A 15185-nucleotide genomic window follows, 5' to 3' on the forward strand; every position below is an offset into this window, starting at 1 on the left:
GGCCCAGGAGGGATGCTCGCTGTATTAGCCCAGGGAGTTAGACTTCAAAGCCCCCTCGTCTGAGGCGGGTCTTCCTGTGAAGTCACCATTTCCGGGGAGCCTGTTGTCTCTGGACCTAATCTTGTACATCACTTGAATGAGACATCTTTTTTTCTCTACTGTAAACACATCCTGGCCTAGTATGTGTCACTACGGGGACAGCGTTGCGCAGGTATGTGGAGTGATAAACACCTTCGTGATTGGTCCCCTGGCCTTCCGAAACATTTTTACCACTCCCCTCTCTACTTCTTATCTTTAGTTCCTTTATTTTCTTTCATTGGCTCATATCATCCCTTCATTTTCTGTTGTTGAGTAGAGGCAGTGACTAGGTATGATGTCTAGTTACACACGTTGAGAAACACGGAAGTGGAAGCCAGGGCTGCTGGGAAAAAATTAGAGGCAGGAAACGATTTGATTCTGGTTCCTTCTTTCTTCCTCCCCCTCAGCTAGGCAATGGTTACAAACATCTTCAGGGAACCTTATTTTATGGTTTATAACTCAGTTTTACTTTTCTTTTTCAAAAAAATGTTTGTTTATTTATTTTGAGAGAGAGTGTGTGAGTAGGGGGACAGGCAGAGAGAGAGGGAGAGAAAGAATCCCAAGCAGGCTCCATGCTGTCAGTGTAGAGCCCGATGCGGGGCTCGATCTCACAAACCATGAGATCATGACCTGAGCCATAATCAAGAGCCAGGCGCTTAACGGACGGAGCCACCCAGGTGCTCCACTCACTTTTCTCATCTTTTGTTATTCTGCCTGAATTTTTGATGTAAGCAATCAAAGAAGAGCCATTAGGAAAACTATAAGCTCTCCCTCTGACCTTGTGTCCCCCGATCCTATTTATCTATCTGCATTATTCTCCTTAATCGTGGATGGGATGCCTGTTTTTGAGGGGTCTTCCTTCCTTCCATTCTTCTGTCCTTCTTTCCTAACCTGAAGGGTTAAATAAAAATTATGTGAAAACCTTCTTTGTTCTAGGCATAGTGAAAGGAAGAGTAAGGCACAGTCCACCCTATCAGAATGTACAGGCTCCCTGGGAGATAAAATCTGTACACCTAAGATACTCCAGGCTTTGAGTAATGAATAAGATCATCTTAATGTTTAGTGTCCAAATCACAGTGGTTTATGACCTTGTCTTATTGACAGCAGGGTCCCAAGTCCTCCCTCAAAGGGTCTCCATTATTTTGGTAAGTAGTTAGTAGGCTTCCCAAAATATACACTTGAATCAAAATACAGCTGCCATCACCACTTAGAAGCACCTCAGTGACTTTTCTTGGAGATACTCCTGTTGTTCACTAATGCTGTTGATGAAAATGCCCCACACTAAACACCCACGCCCAGTCTGAAGGGTCTCTTCCTGGGTGCTGTTAGACACTTATCCTCAGTCAGCTAGGGCAGTGGTGGAGTTGACACAGATGTGGGGGAATGAGTTGTCTCCTCCTCATCGATGAGGTGTCCTTGTTACTTAGGGCTCAAAGGAAGCTCTGCCTGTGTGCAGAATCTCACCAAGGAACTTGTGAACGGTTCCATCAGCTGCTAGTTACCAGTCTTCCCTCTCTCTTGGCTCAAACCCAATAGAAGGGGTTAGATAAGGAGCAGGTGACTTACCATTCCCCCCCCCTTTTTTTTAAATATAATTTATTGTCAAGTTAGCTAACATACAGTGTATACAGTGTGCTCTTGGCTTCGGGGGTAGATTCCCATGATTCATTGCTTACATGCAACACCCGGTGCTCATCCCAACAAGTGCCCTCCTCAGTGCCCATCACCCATTTTCCCCTCTCCCCTACTCCCCCATCAACCCTCAGTTTGTTCTCTGTATATAAGAGTCTCGTATGGTTTGCCTCCCTCTCTGTTTGAAACTACTTTTTCTCTTTCCCCTCCCCCATGGTCTTCTGTTAAGTTTCTCAAGTTCTACATATGAGTGAAAACCTATGATATCTGTCTTTCTCTGACTGACTTATTTCACTTAGAATAATACCCTCCAGTTCCATCCACTTTGCTGCAAATGGCAGGATTTCATTCTTTCTCATTGCCAAGTAGTATTCCATTGTATATATAACCACATATTCTTTTTTTTGTATTTATGCCTTTTTTGGATATGAAATTTATTGTCAAATTGATAAACCACGTATTCTTTATCCATTCACCAGTTGTTGGACATTTAGGCTCTTTCCATAATTTGGCTGTTGTTGAAAGCGCTGCTATAAACATTGGGGTACAAGTGCCCCTATGCATCAGCACTCCTGTATCCTTTAGATAAATTCCTAGTAGTGCTATTGCTGGGTTGTAGGGTAATTTTATTTTTAATTTTTTGAGGAACCTCCACACTGTTTTCCAGAGCAGCTGCCCCAGTTTGCATTCCCACCAACAGTGCAGGAGGGTTCCCAATCCTCCACATCCTCGCCAACATCTGTTATTTCCTGAGTTGTTAATTTTAGCCACTCTGACTGATGTGAGGTGGTATCTCAATGTGGTTTTGATTTGCATTTCGCTGATGATGTGTGATGTTGAGCATCTTTTCACGTGTCTGTTGGCCCTCTGGATGTCTCCTTTGGAAAAGTGTCTATTCATCTCTTCTGCCCATTCCTCCACTGGATTATTTGTTTTTTGGGTGTTGAGTTTGGTGAGTTTTTTATAGATTTTGGATACTAACCCTTTATCTGATACGTCATTTGCAAATATCTTCTCCCATTCTGTCGGTTGCCTTTTGCTTTTGTTGATTGTTTCCTTTGCAGGGCAGAAGATTTTATCTTGATGAGGTCCCCATGGTTCATGTTTTGCTTTTTTCCCCCTTGCCTTTGGAGACGTGTTGAGTCTCCTTTTCATTACTGCATGTTCCAGACCAAACCTTTCCCCTTTGGTCTTCCCTACCAATCAGTCATCATAATGAAAGTCAATGAATGCAAGCAATAAATTGTGTGTTGGGATGTGAGGAGTTACAATGCAGTGGTCCTGGTGTCCCGAAGAGTCATGGTGAGACTATGGTCGACGATGGCAGGGCCAACACCCAGCTCAGCAGCTCTGGAGGCTGCAGGACGACCGCTACCGTGTATGTAATCGTCTTTGGCGCCTGGAACTTACCTGGTCAAACTTCCAGACCTTCAAACTTGGCTCTTCTGGCAAAACTGTAGGTCTCTTCCCTCCCCGTGGAGCATGCAAAGGCTAAAAATTCATCCCAGGGGCTAAAGCCTCATTTCCTCCAATTTAAAGCCCTCATAATGTGTCCCTGCCTTCAACTGAGAGAGCACTTCTTCAGAGGGTAAAAATTGGCTAAACTACAGACAGGTCAGTAGCAAAAATTAATGCAGAATAGAAAATGCCATTTAAGTTCACTCATCTGTCTTCAAGCAGGTAAATTATTGGCTTAGACACTTCATCGATTCCCTTTCCTGTTATTACTATTATAAACTTCAAAGTGGCTAAGACACTGGATCTTAATTGTGTTCACCACAAAAAGAAATAGTAATTAGGCGACGTGATAGAGGTGTTAAGGAGCACAATGGTGATAATCATGCTATGATATATAAATGTATCCAATCAATATACTGTACATCTTAAGCTTACATAATGTTTTATGTCAATTATAACCCAATTAAAAACAGCTTTATTGAGGTATAATTGACATACAAATCAACTGCACACATTTAAAAAGTTTTGATGTATGTATGATAACAGGGGACTATCACCACAATCAGTTGCATTTTCTAGTTGTTCATATAAATGGAATAAAATAGTATGCTTTTGTTTGTGTCTGGCTTATTTCCAACACTGTAATTATTTGAGACTCATCTATATTATTTATGTACCTCATAGTCAGTTAATTTCTTTGGCCACTTAAAGAGTGCATTTACTGAGAAGTTTATAAAATGTTTTATAATTTTAGAAGATTCACAAATTCATCAAACAAGTTGGTACACAATGCAAATTATACAACACGTTCCTCTATTCACGAGGGTATCTCTTGAAAATATGCTTTTCCCCCTGACATTCAACCTACAATATTTGAATCTTTTTAAGTTCAGCTTCCAGATCTTTTTTTAAATTGAGATAGTAATTCATGTACCGTAAAATTCACCATTTCAAAATGTAAAATTCAATGGCTTTTAGTGTTTATTAACTGGTGCAAACAATAATGCCATATGATTCTGGAACACTGTCATCATCCCCAAAGAAACCCTGTACCAATTAGAAGTCACTGTGCATTCACTCCTTTCTGCAGCCCATGGCAACCGTTAGTCTACTTTTTGTCTCTGAGGTTTACCTCTTCTGGACTTTTATATAAATGGAATCATATATTATGTGCCTTTTTGTGCTTAGCTTCTTTCACATAGCATTTTTTTTCAAGGTTTGTCTATGTTACAGCATGTATCAGAACTCCATTCCTTTTTATGATCGAATAATGTTCCATTGTATGCATACACCACATTTTGTTAATTGACCAATTGATGAACATTCAAATTGTTTCCATTTTTTGGTGATTATGAATAATACCCAAATAAGGGACTTGTATCCAGAATATACAATTTTCAAGGTTTTCTGGATGCAAGTCCCTCGCAAGGTATATGATTTGCAAATATTTATCTTATTTTGGGGGGTGACTTAAGCTTTCTTGAGAGTGTTCTTTGAAGCCCAAATTTTTTGATGTATATTTGTTTTTGAGAGAGAGAGAGAGAGAGAGAGAGAGCACGCACAAGTGGGGGAGGGGCAGAGATAGAGGGAGACCCAGAATCTGAAGCAGGTTCCAGGCTCTGAACTGTTAGTACAGAGCCCAACGTGGGGCTCGAACCCATGAACCACGAGATCATGACCTGAGCTGAAGTCAGACGCTTAACCGACTGAGCTACTCAGGTGCCCTGAAGTTTAAATATTTTTTAAGTTTGAAGAAGTCCAATTAATCTTGGTTGCCTGTGTTTTGGTGTCATATTTAAGAAATCATCACCTATCCCATGGTCAGGAAGATTTACACTTGTGTTTTCTTCCAAGAATTTTATACTTTTAGCTCTTACATTTAGGTCTTTGATCAATGTTGAGTTAATTTTTATATGTGGTATGAGGAAGTCATGCAAATTCATTCTTTTGCACATGGACATCCAGTTTCCTCAGCACCATTTGTTAAAAAGACTATTCTTTCTCAATTCAATGGTTTTGGCACTCCTATCTAAAATCAATTCCCCACAAAGTTGTGGCTTTATTTGAGGACTATTGATTCTGTTTCACTGATCAATGTGTATTCTCTTCCAATACAACACTGTATTGATTTCTGTAGTTTCATAGTAAGTTTTGAAACAGGCAAGTACTGGGATGCCTGGGTGGCTCAGTCGGTTGAGTGTCCGACGGCAGCTCGGGTCACGATCTCACAGCTCGTGAGTTTGAGCCCCGCATCGGGCTCTGTGCCGACAGCTCAGGGCCTGGAGCCTGCTTCGGATTCTGTGTCTCCCTCTCTCTCTGCCCCTAACCACTCTCATTCTGTCACTGTCTCTCTCAAAAATAAATTAAAAAAAAAAACATTAAAAAGTTAAAAAAAATAGGCAAGTATGAATTATCTAACACTTTTCTTCTTTTTAAAAATGCTTTGGCTAATTTTGGTACCTTAGACTTTCATCTGAATTTTAGCATTTACTTGTCAATTTCTGGGGGAGGAAAGATAGCTGGAATTCCGGAACTTGATAGGGATTTAGTTGAATCTGTAGATCAGCTGGCGAATTTTGCCATCCGAAAAGCATTAAGTCTTTCAATCAATGATCATGGTATATCTTTCCATTTATTTGGGTCTTTAATTTCTTTCAAGCAATGTTTTGCACTTTTCAGTGTACAGCTTTTTGATTTCTTTTGTTAAATTTAGGCTTAGATATTTTATTATTTTGATGCATTGGCTCCCTGAGAAACTCTAATTGGCAATTATATGTCCCTTAATAGTAAAAGTGGAAATATGGATTAGCTTTTACTTCTCCAGAACAGTATTCTTGTTGGATATAACAAGTTAGTTAAATGGGGTAATAAGACAAAATTGTTAATGAAAATAAAGCCGATTAGACTGCTTTTTAAATCTGGTAGTGCCCTCTGCTGGGGAGGAAAAGCCGACGTGTACCTCTACGTGGATGTCTTCGTAGGCATGGGTATGTATGTGCATTAGAATGTTTTTATGTGTAAGCCTTGAAGTGTGAGGTGGTATTGGGCAAGGCCACTGGCCGTGGAAAGAGAGAAAAGGAGTTTCTTTTAGTCTTAAGGATATTCATGTGGATGCTTCAAATGTTTCTTATTTCAAAATGACCTTTTATTGAACATTCTCTTTCATCTTTGATTTCTAGATTTGTTGACCGTCTTTTTATTCTTACTCTGTTATTTTTAGTCTCCTTCATCTCTTATAATGGATAAGAGTTAAAATTCTGTCCATTCTGTATCTCAAGAGTCCATTCTCCCCTTTTTCTGTTTGGTCCCATTCTTGGGCAGTCCTCAAGAGTCTAATTTTAGTCAGAATCCTGCTAAGGTGGTTAGCCAGCATACTTTCAATATCTGAGTGCTCTTGATGTAAGACCAAATTCCTATCCCCGACAACTATCCCCCAGACGATTTCTGTTCATCCTGGAGGGCCTTCAGCAAGAGTTCTGCTAGGACAGTCTAGCCAGAATCCTCCCTTACCCTGACGTCTCCTTTTCATAATTCTCCATCCAGTTCCACTCCCCCTCCCTGCTTCTTGGCTATAAACTCACTTTTCCTGCTTGGAGTTGGAGTTGAGACCAATACGTCTCCCCTACCACAGTTCCCCGTTGCGGCAGTCCCCCTGAGTGAAGTCTGCCTCATAGTTTGAGCTATAAGCCTGAATAACATTTTCTATAACAAAATTCACTACAGTAGTAATAAACAATTTTATTACACATCTCTTTCAGCACGGAGATGTTATGGTTTGTGTCATCATCAACAGTAGCTTTCTTAGTTTACTGTCTGAACCGGGACCCGTTAATATGTGAAAGAGCATGCTATTAATAATTTTTCCAGAACAGCAAGCCTGAACCAGCGCTGTCTTGGGAGCCCAGAGCGCTTGACTGCTCTACATGGTCGACTCTCTGACGCTCGCCTTTATTGTCATCTGGCAGCAGTAGGGGGGATGGGAGGAAATAATCGACCATTTTTTTTTTGTCATGACCTCATTTCAAGACCACATCATGCTGGGGCATACAGGGATGATCTAGAATGCCCCTTCCAACCAGATCTTCCCTGGATCTGTGTTAGCTACATTTACAGTTTCCTCAGTTATTGCCAGATGGTAGCGACATCCCCGGTGGTCACACGTGTGAGAAACGTGGAGATATATCCTGAGTCATACTCATGTCAAATCTTGGAGAGCAAACGGTGCGAGTTTCTAATTTTAAAGAGGAGAAAACTGAATCATAGAGCTAAGAGGGCACTTGCCAACACCTTACAGTTTAAAAAAAAAAAAAAGCCAGAGTTTGGATTAGGAAGCAGGTATCCTGACTCTCATTCCACTGTCTGTGGATCCAAGATCTCCAAGAGAGAGAAGGGACCCACTGAGTGTACGAAATCACAGAGTCAAACTCCATGATCCCCTGGATTTGAGACTTGAATTTCCTGAAGAGTCTCTGAATGGGGATTACTAATCAGTGTTTCTCCTGTTTCCTTCCTTTCTAGAGGTTTGTGGTTGCTGTTCCCTCACGTTATTCCCCGTTGAATCACTGCCCTGGAGAGACAGTCAGTCTTGTGGGGGAGGCAGATCTGTGACAAAAGGAGGAGAATAAATCTCTAGCGGTCAACACTCTGTTGTTCCACAAACAAGGAAGTCATTCGTGTCTGTAGAGGGAAAGAGTCTTCAGAGGGGTCGCGTTTGAGATAAAAATCAGTAGTAATTTCTTAGAGTTTTGGTAAGTTAATATCAACTTCAAATATCCAGTTTCTGTAGTTCAAAAAAGTTTGGGGGAGGGAATGGGGGCTTTATTCTGAACTTGAGATCCACAGACTACCCAATTCTGTGTTCTTTTTAGGCATTTCCGAAGCCCATGTCCTGAAGCATGGCATGCCCACTATGATAATTTAAGAGCTAATTTGTAGCCTTGCCCTCTCCTGCTCGCACGTGGAGCCACAACTATCCACCTGCCTCTTTCTTTCTTCTGAAGCACAAGACTGAGAAGTGGCCTTCTCAAATGCCTCCCTAGAGCTCAGGGGAGACGAGAAGAGCCAGTGAGTTTGCACGCTGGACAGAACTGGTTCACCTGCACTATTCCAATGCACCAGCATGGCTATCACAGCTGAGTCCGCCTGCTCTGCGGCAAGATGGGTCTTAGGGTGGAATATGTCCCATTGGGTCTTTCAACCGAAAGTCGTTCCTTGGGCATCCCAACTCGGCTGCAGTGTTTTGGTATTGGAAGGAAATCAGAAATTCCATCTCTTGCTTCAGAGTCTGTGGGCACCAGTAAACAAGTATATGACCAAAAATTGGATCACATCTCAGATTCCCTTCTGTCCGTCTTTGTGATCCTGTGGCTGGGGATCTGGCTGACTGCAGGGTCTGTGTGTCCTGTGGGAGAAGACGGAAGCCATAGAGAGTGGGCCTGGGAAAACATCTTCTACACAAATTCCCACACACTCCCAAGCTCACTTGCCCCCAGGTATCCAAGGCAAGATCACTGGCAGGACAAGCTTCCCCAGCAATGGTTTCTGATGCACAGCAGCAGAGAGGAATGGAAGTTTTGGGTTCCCTTAGCCCCACAAGGTAGAATCTAGCCATGAAATCACAGTCCCTGGGAACACCCACAGTCTCAGGGCACCTTCCACAGAGGGAATCATTGGTCCAAACGTATGACCCCATGTTTATTTTGGTACATGGATGATGTAAACAGGCTCCAAACCCACTTGAGCATTCTTAGGAAAAGAGAAGTTCAAGGAAGGCACAAGAGGAAGAGGAAAAGGGGAGAAGAGAGTAAGAATAGCAAGAACAAGAAGAAAATGATGGAGCACCGTGCTAGAGTTGCTATTTTACCAATCTTTTTTTAAGATTTTTTTTTCAATGTTTATTTATTTTTGGAACAGAGAGAGACAGAGCATGAACGGGGGAGGGGCAGAGAGAGAGGGAGACACAGAATCGGAAACAGGCTCCAGGCTCTGAGCCATCAGCCCAGAGCCTGACGCGGGGCTCGAACTCACGGACCGCGAGATCGTGACCTGGCTGAAGTCGGACGCTTAACCGACTGCGCCACCCAGGCGCCCCGCTATTTTACCAATCTTATAAAGATTGGCAGAAGTTCTCAAAACCCCACCAGGGGCTTGATAAGATGAAATGTATTCCTATAACCCACTTCTGGAAATTTTGACTCGAAATTCTGATCCTGTCCTAGAATATACCTGTGTGACCTGTCCCTCGGGTGATACCAAAGAAAGAAGTTGTTTCAGACAACAGTTTCAATCCCTTCTGAGTAGACATTTTGAATATCCCAGACTAACAAAAGAGAAAACCTCTTAATGAGTTAGATTAGAATGTTAAAACTTAAATAGAACAAGAATTTTCCTAGGACTAGGAATAACTAATGGATAGACTTAAGTTCTGGAAACTCCATTTACAAAAAAGAAGAGGTGGGAAATAAGAAACCTAATTGAAAGTGAGGTGAGTGACGTCGAGGGAAGAGAAGTTTCCAGGGTTTAGGGGACAGTCAATATTGTCAAATGCTTCAAAGAGATCAAGTAGGCAGAGAAATGAAAATAAGCCTTCGATCCAGCAAGTTTATAGTTTTAATATTTAGGAGAACAGTTTCATAAGAATGGGACTATTCCATGAAAAAGCTGAAGAGGCCCCCGAAGGAATGATTCCTCTGTGATGAAAGCAAAGGTGTGGGTGATGGATTGCGTGTTGTTACTTGGAGAGGAACAGAAATGGACACTAAGGAGGACTCACGTTTGAGTGCTGGAAAGAGAACCGAAGCCATAACATTGGATACACCAGGAAGTTGAGAGCTTCTGTTTCAAAGGGTCAGAATGATGTTTGTTTGAGAGATGAAGTAAATTTGGACTTCCGGAGGTAAGAAAACCAGGTTCAGCTTATACTGAAAAAAGAACAGACATGACTAGAGAGAATATATAAACTTCTCTAAAGCTGAGTGGTAGGTGGTGGGGAAATGAACAGTTTTATAAACAGGATGGATCATCAAATTTTAACAGACATATTTTGAATTCTATGTCTGTTCTAAGTACCTGCAATGACCTTCCAAGGTAGAGTAGACACCATAATATCTCCTTTACTCCCATTGGTGTTGAATGCATTGTTCCTCAGTACAATTTGGATCACATAACTGGGGATTTTCAATTGTCTGCACATCAATTTTCAATTGTCTGCACATCAGGTGTTTTCCCGCTGAGGTTAATCTGTCCCCTCCCTCAGCTCCATAGAATTAGCTTCTACTAATTAGCGACTTAGGTTTGAATTGTCATACTGAAAATTAATGTGCTTTTTGTATTACCTGGATTTAACTCCTTAAAAACAAATTAACCAGAGTCTTCATTTGGTCTGACTAACTAAGGATCTTGGTCCCCTTTCACATTCCTTCTTCTTTCCTAGGTTCTCTGTTTCTGGCACTACTTTTCTGTGATGGACACCCATTGGGTGTCCTGCCCCTAACTGGAGAATTCCTGTCTTTGAAATCTTTGATCCATAAGGCCAGAGTGATAGGCTTCCAGCTGCCATGTTGTTCCAACTGACCCCCTCGGCTAATGTTGAATTTTCCAAGAGCATGTTCTTAACTAAAACAGGGTCCGTTTGTTTTCTGTTTTTAGGCTTTGTGGTCTTACAAGAGAGAAAGTCAAGTTGGTCCTTCCCAACGTCCCTGGAAGACCGACATCTCAATCTATAGTCTTTTGCTCTATGAGATCAAAAAACTGGAAATGACAATTTCTACTAATGGGGAGAACAATGGGGCCAACAAGGTGGAAAAAGAAATAAGAGTTGTCGAATCAGCCATGTCAGGGTCCCAAAGATTTCATTCCAGTTTGTTCCTGAGAAATTGCTGTGTTCTTGTTTTGGGTTCTATAGGACATACATGTAGCCTTGTGATAAATTCCCATTTGGTTTAAGCTAGCTCTAGTTAGTTTCTGTTATTTCCTTCCACCCTAATATGCCAGCTGCTTCCTTAGCTGGGCCCAGAATGTTTGTGTATTAAGATTAGCTAATATTTAACACTGCGGATTCACTGCTAGCACAGATACATGGCTGAATCCTGCAGCTCCGTAGTCTGGGTCTCTAGACGAGAGGGTGAGTTTCGGGGACACCTGGCTGAAAATCCCTCCTTGTGCGTCCCCATTTTATCGATTTCATTCTGGAAAGAAATCAAGAACTTGAACTCTTTTGCCGGGATCTGCTGATACCAGAAAACGTAACTGTGTCCTTTTATCGGGACACAGTACATCGTTGCTCTCTGTCCTTTTCCTTTGACCAGGTGTCCTGGAGTCTGGGTGACTTCTGCATCGAGGGGGCCTGTGAAGCAAGCAGACTGAAGTTGGAGGCTTGGCCCCGGAGGGAGTCCGGTGACAGGAACCAAAGGCTGAGAGCTGGGGGGTGGGGGGCTGAGGAGTTCAGAGAAGGGGCTTACCTGCGCTCAGGGGACAAAGGACCACGGGCAGGTGAATATGAGGCACATGGCCGCATCAAGGACCAAAGAGAGGCAGGTGGCTTCCTCTGAGGCTTTGCCTCCCCCACGTTACCAGCTACTCTGTCACGTGATCACTTCACAGAACCCAATCGTCTCGGGTGTGCTGCTCTGTACAAGTGAAGACACAAAGCGGAGTAGATGAAAGAACTGTACTCGGTCGCTGGAAAACAGGCAGCTCAGGACTGGGATTTTTCTAAAGCGAGAAAGAATAAGACGATGTCCGCAGATGGCGAGGGGGAGACACTGAGCATGGCAAATTTTCTGAGTTGAGGAGACAGAGGTTGAATGTTAGAGGCCACACAGCAAGTGGAACTCATGAGGAGGACGACCAGGGAGGTGGAAGATACCCAAAGAACCCCGGAAATGTTCAGGGGGATCGTAATGAAGTTTCGTCCTAACAGGAACCCGTGTCTGTGTGAGATGAAACTTTAAGAAGCACCAGAGACAAACCCCAGAAATGAGTCACTGGCATCCCCAGAGTGGCCATGCTTTTGCGGTAGGACAAAATTTGGTTAGAGCAAGAGGTGGTAACTGACAGCCCAGGGCTGGCCACCTGTTCACGTACAGTTTTACTGGGGTTGAGATGCGCTTCTGGAATGGCAGCACGAGATTTGAATACCCTCTTCCCAGAGGAAAAAAAAAAACAAACAAACCTAACTTCTGAAAAGTTAGAAACAATGATTTAAAGGGCACCTGGGTGGCTCGGTTGGTTAAGTGTCTGACTCTTGATTGCGGCTCAGGCCATGATCTCACAGTTCGTGACTGCCTCAGGCTCTGTGCTGACAGCGCGGAGCCTGCTTGGGATTCTCTCTCTCTCTCTCTCTCTCTCTCTCTCCTTTCCTCTCTGTTCCTCCCCCAGTTGTGGTCTCTCTCTCAAAAATAAATAAAGTTTAAAAAACCACAACCATTTAAAGCCTCTGAACATTGTCCCAAGAGCATACGGCGAATGAAGAAACACTTCTTGGAGAAAATTGAAATCTCAGTGGGGCCAGTGAGACTCGATGGCATTTGAGCCTCTCTGCCTCCTGCATCAACCTAAGCTCAGGGTGATGGACGCTCTATGCTCTGCGGATGTGGTCGAGGACACAGGGCTCCCGCAGCTTTTCCTGAGGAGGCACAGGCTGAGCAATTCTCATCCCCACCAGCTCCATGATGCAGAAACTCTTTTCCATAGCAACTGCAGCTCAGGGGTCTGGGTTCCCTTTCTCCACCCGGCGCCCACTCGTGGGGTAGACCCTCTATTCCAGAAACAGCAGGCCAAGACTGCTAGGCCCCAATATTCCTCACTCTGGCCTGCTCATAGCGTGGGGGTTCCACAGTGGGAGATGCGAGTCAAAAAGACCAGGGCTTACCACCCCACCCAGCGACCCCTCAGAGCGCAGCAGTGTCCTTCCAGAAGAAGTGGGCCAGTGTCCCTAGCCCCAGCTCTGGAGGCTTGATGCAGAGTTTCCGTCCACGGGGGGAGGGAAGTCACAGAGCTGCATAGCTCTGCTTTGACCTAAGGACCCTCCAGCCTGGCTGAGATTTGCTTGGAATTGTGCGGTAGCCCAAGACCTACTTTACTTCCTGCCTCTTCCCTCCCTTTTTCTTCCTCTTTTCCTTCTTCCTTCCCTCTCTCCTTACAGGGGTCGGATCCACACCGCGACCTGATGGCCTCCCAGCCTCCTCCATCTTTTGCCCCATTTTCTCCGCTACGTCTCCTGCATGACTGACCCGCCTTGGCATCTACTTCTTGGAGGACCTGAAATAATGCTTCTTTCTTAGGTGGGTGTGGGGCCTCGATAGGGGTCACAGTCAGTAGTCAGCTGTGCTGAAGGAACTGTCAGTTCCAGGAAACAGTTGGTGCCTGTAAATCCATCTGATGGCACTGGATCTTCACAAGGTTCTGCTCTTACAAGATGTCCTCATTTGGCTGTTGGGAAATGAAAGCCCTGAGCATAAGTGGGAGAGATCAAAGAAGGCTGAGGCTGGGATGAGCCATGAGCCCAGAAAGAAAGCCCTCCTTCCTGTATAAGTGGGATTGTCCAGTGCCTGTCCTTCTGTGACCGGCTTAGTTCACTCAGCATAATGTCCTCAAGGTCATGTATGGCGGATTTTGTTCTCTTTTAAGGCTAAATAACATACCATTGTATGCACACACCACATTACACAAGATTTTAAAAGGGTAGATCTCATGTTAGGTGTTCCGGCCACAGTGAAGTGAAATGAAATGAAGTGAAGTGAAATGAAATGATAAAATAAAAGAAAAGAAAAGAAAAGAAAATGAAATAAAATACAACATTCATGCTTGCTCCCCAACTCTCTTTAAACTCCCAGAGCATCCAACGTTCCCTTGTGTATGTTTTCCGGTTTTTTCTATCAGATTCTCCAAAGATTTTCATTTTCTCCTTCCCTAAGTGTGCCCTCGCACTTTGGGCGACCATACCTGCTGGAGAACAAGGGGATTCTCTGCTGCTCTGCTTCGCTACAGCAAATCCCACCCCCTTCCACCTCCTCCTCCCCCGGCTGGGTATGAGGATCAGATGGTCACCAGGAGCAGGACTTCACCTTCAGTCTCGAGGCCTCAGCTGTTATCTGAGCCTGGAATGGGGTGAGTCTTTGCTCTTTATTCCTCGCCTCCCTTTATTCAAGAGGACGTTGGGTATTTACATTGCCTAAAGAAGCTCTAACCTGCCCCTGGGTTGGATTATTTTGTTGTTTAGCTCAAGACGCATCAATTTCTTAAGCCTCATCATGGAGCCACAAATGAAGAAAGAAATCTGACCCCAACATCTCATTTTACAGAAGAAAGTTTTGAAATGTAGGTAGAAGCATAGAGATACACTTGTGAGGAACAGAGTACGGACGGTGGTGAGCAAAAGAGAGAGGAAAAGCAGAACACTGTAGTGACGGTGGGTGGCCCGGATGACAGTGGTTAGATTCTCTGAATTTCATTTAGTTATCAAATCAGGTACTGGGTGGTACCTCTTGGCCTCTTGATTACAGAGTTGGAAGCATATGGCATTGTTGATGACTCTATGAGGAGATGTAATAAATCGCTGCTTGGTAGGAATATCTTTGTGTTCTTCAGAATTAAAACGAGGACTTCGTCCTATCCTCTGAAGCGGGCATCTCGCAGCTGGCGGATGCTGGTTCTTTCTTGCACTGATGATACATGTATTTTTTCGATCGGTTATCGTGAATACTTCAGTCTCTTAAAGGCCATAAGATACATACTGGCTTTCAGAAAGCTGTTCAAATACGTTCCAGAAATCCCTTTTGCTTCAAACAAACTGCAGGACTTGATATTTTTTATTAATATTAAAAACATAGGGCAAATCTAGTAATTTTAATATATCTTCTAAAGCACAGCAGCTGGGTTTTGATATGTGTCCTATCTACGTGCCACTTAAGTGGTTTATAGGCAAATCTATATCATGCAAAATAGCTAAATGCATTGTGAATAATTCATGTCCTAGGCAATTCATTCATCTTTGAATCTGGCACAAATTTTTAGCA

General features: G+C 43.4%; 1 protein-coding gene and 1 long non-coding RNA gene across 4 annotated transcripts in view; one reads left to right on the forward strand and one right to left on the reverse strand.

Moving 5' to 3' along the window:
- LOC121028976 (M1-specific T cell receptor beta chain-like) overlaps positions 1–15185 on the reverse strand; it is a 194908-nt gene that overhangs the window by 93723 nt on the left and 86000 nt on the right. The gene's annotated exons all lie outside the window — the stretch shown is intronic.
- Positions 99–14741, forward strand: LOC121028210 (uncharacterized). Of its 3 annotated transcripts, XR_005789119.1 has the most exons (5): positions 103–211; positions 7687–7916; positions 13313–13451; positions 14085–14277; positions 14390–14741. It is a non-coding gene; the product is annotated as an uncharacterized LOC121028210 (long non-coding RNA). The 3 variants fall into 3 exon arrangements; XR_005789120.1 differs by lacking the exon at positions 7687–7916 and having other exon boundaries at positions 99–211; XR_005789118.1 differs by lacking the exons at positions 103–211; positions 7687–7916 and having other exon boundaries at positions 12500–13451.

Source organism: Herpailurus yagouaroundi, unplaced genomic scaffold, assembly GCF_014898765.1.
Source record: "Herpailurus yagouaroundi ecotype Mexico unplaced genomic scaffold, PumYag 100, whole genome shotgun sequence".
Classification (NCBI taxonomy): domain Eukaryota; kingdom Metazoa; phylum Chordata; class Mammalia; order Carnivora; family Felidae; genus Herpailurus; species Herpailurus yagouaroundi.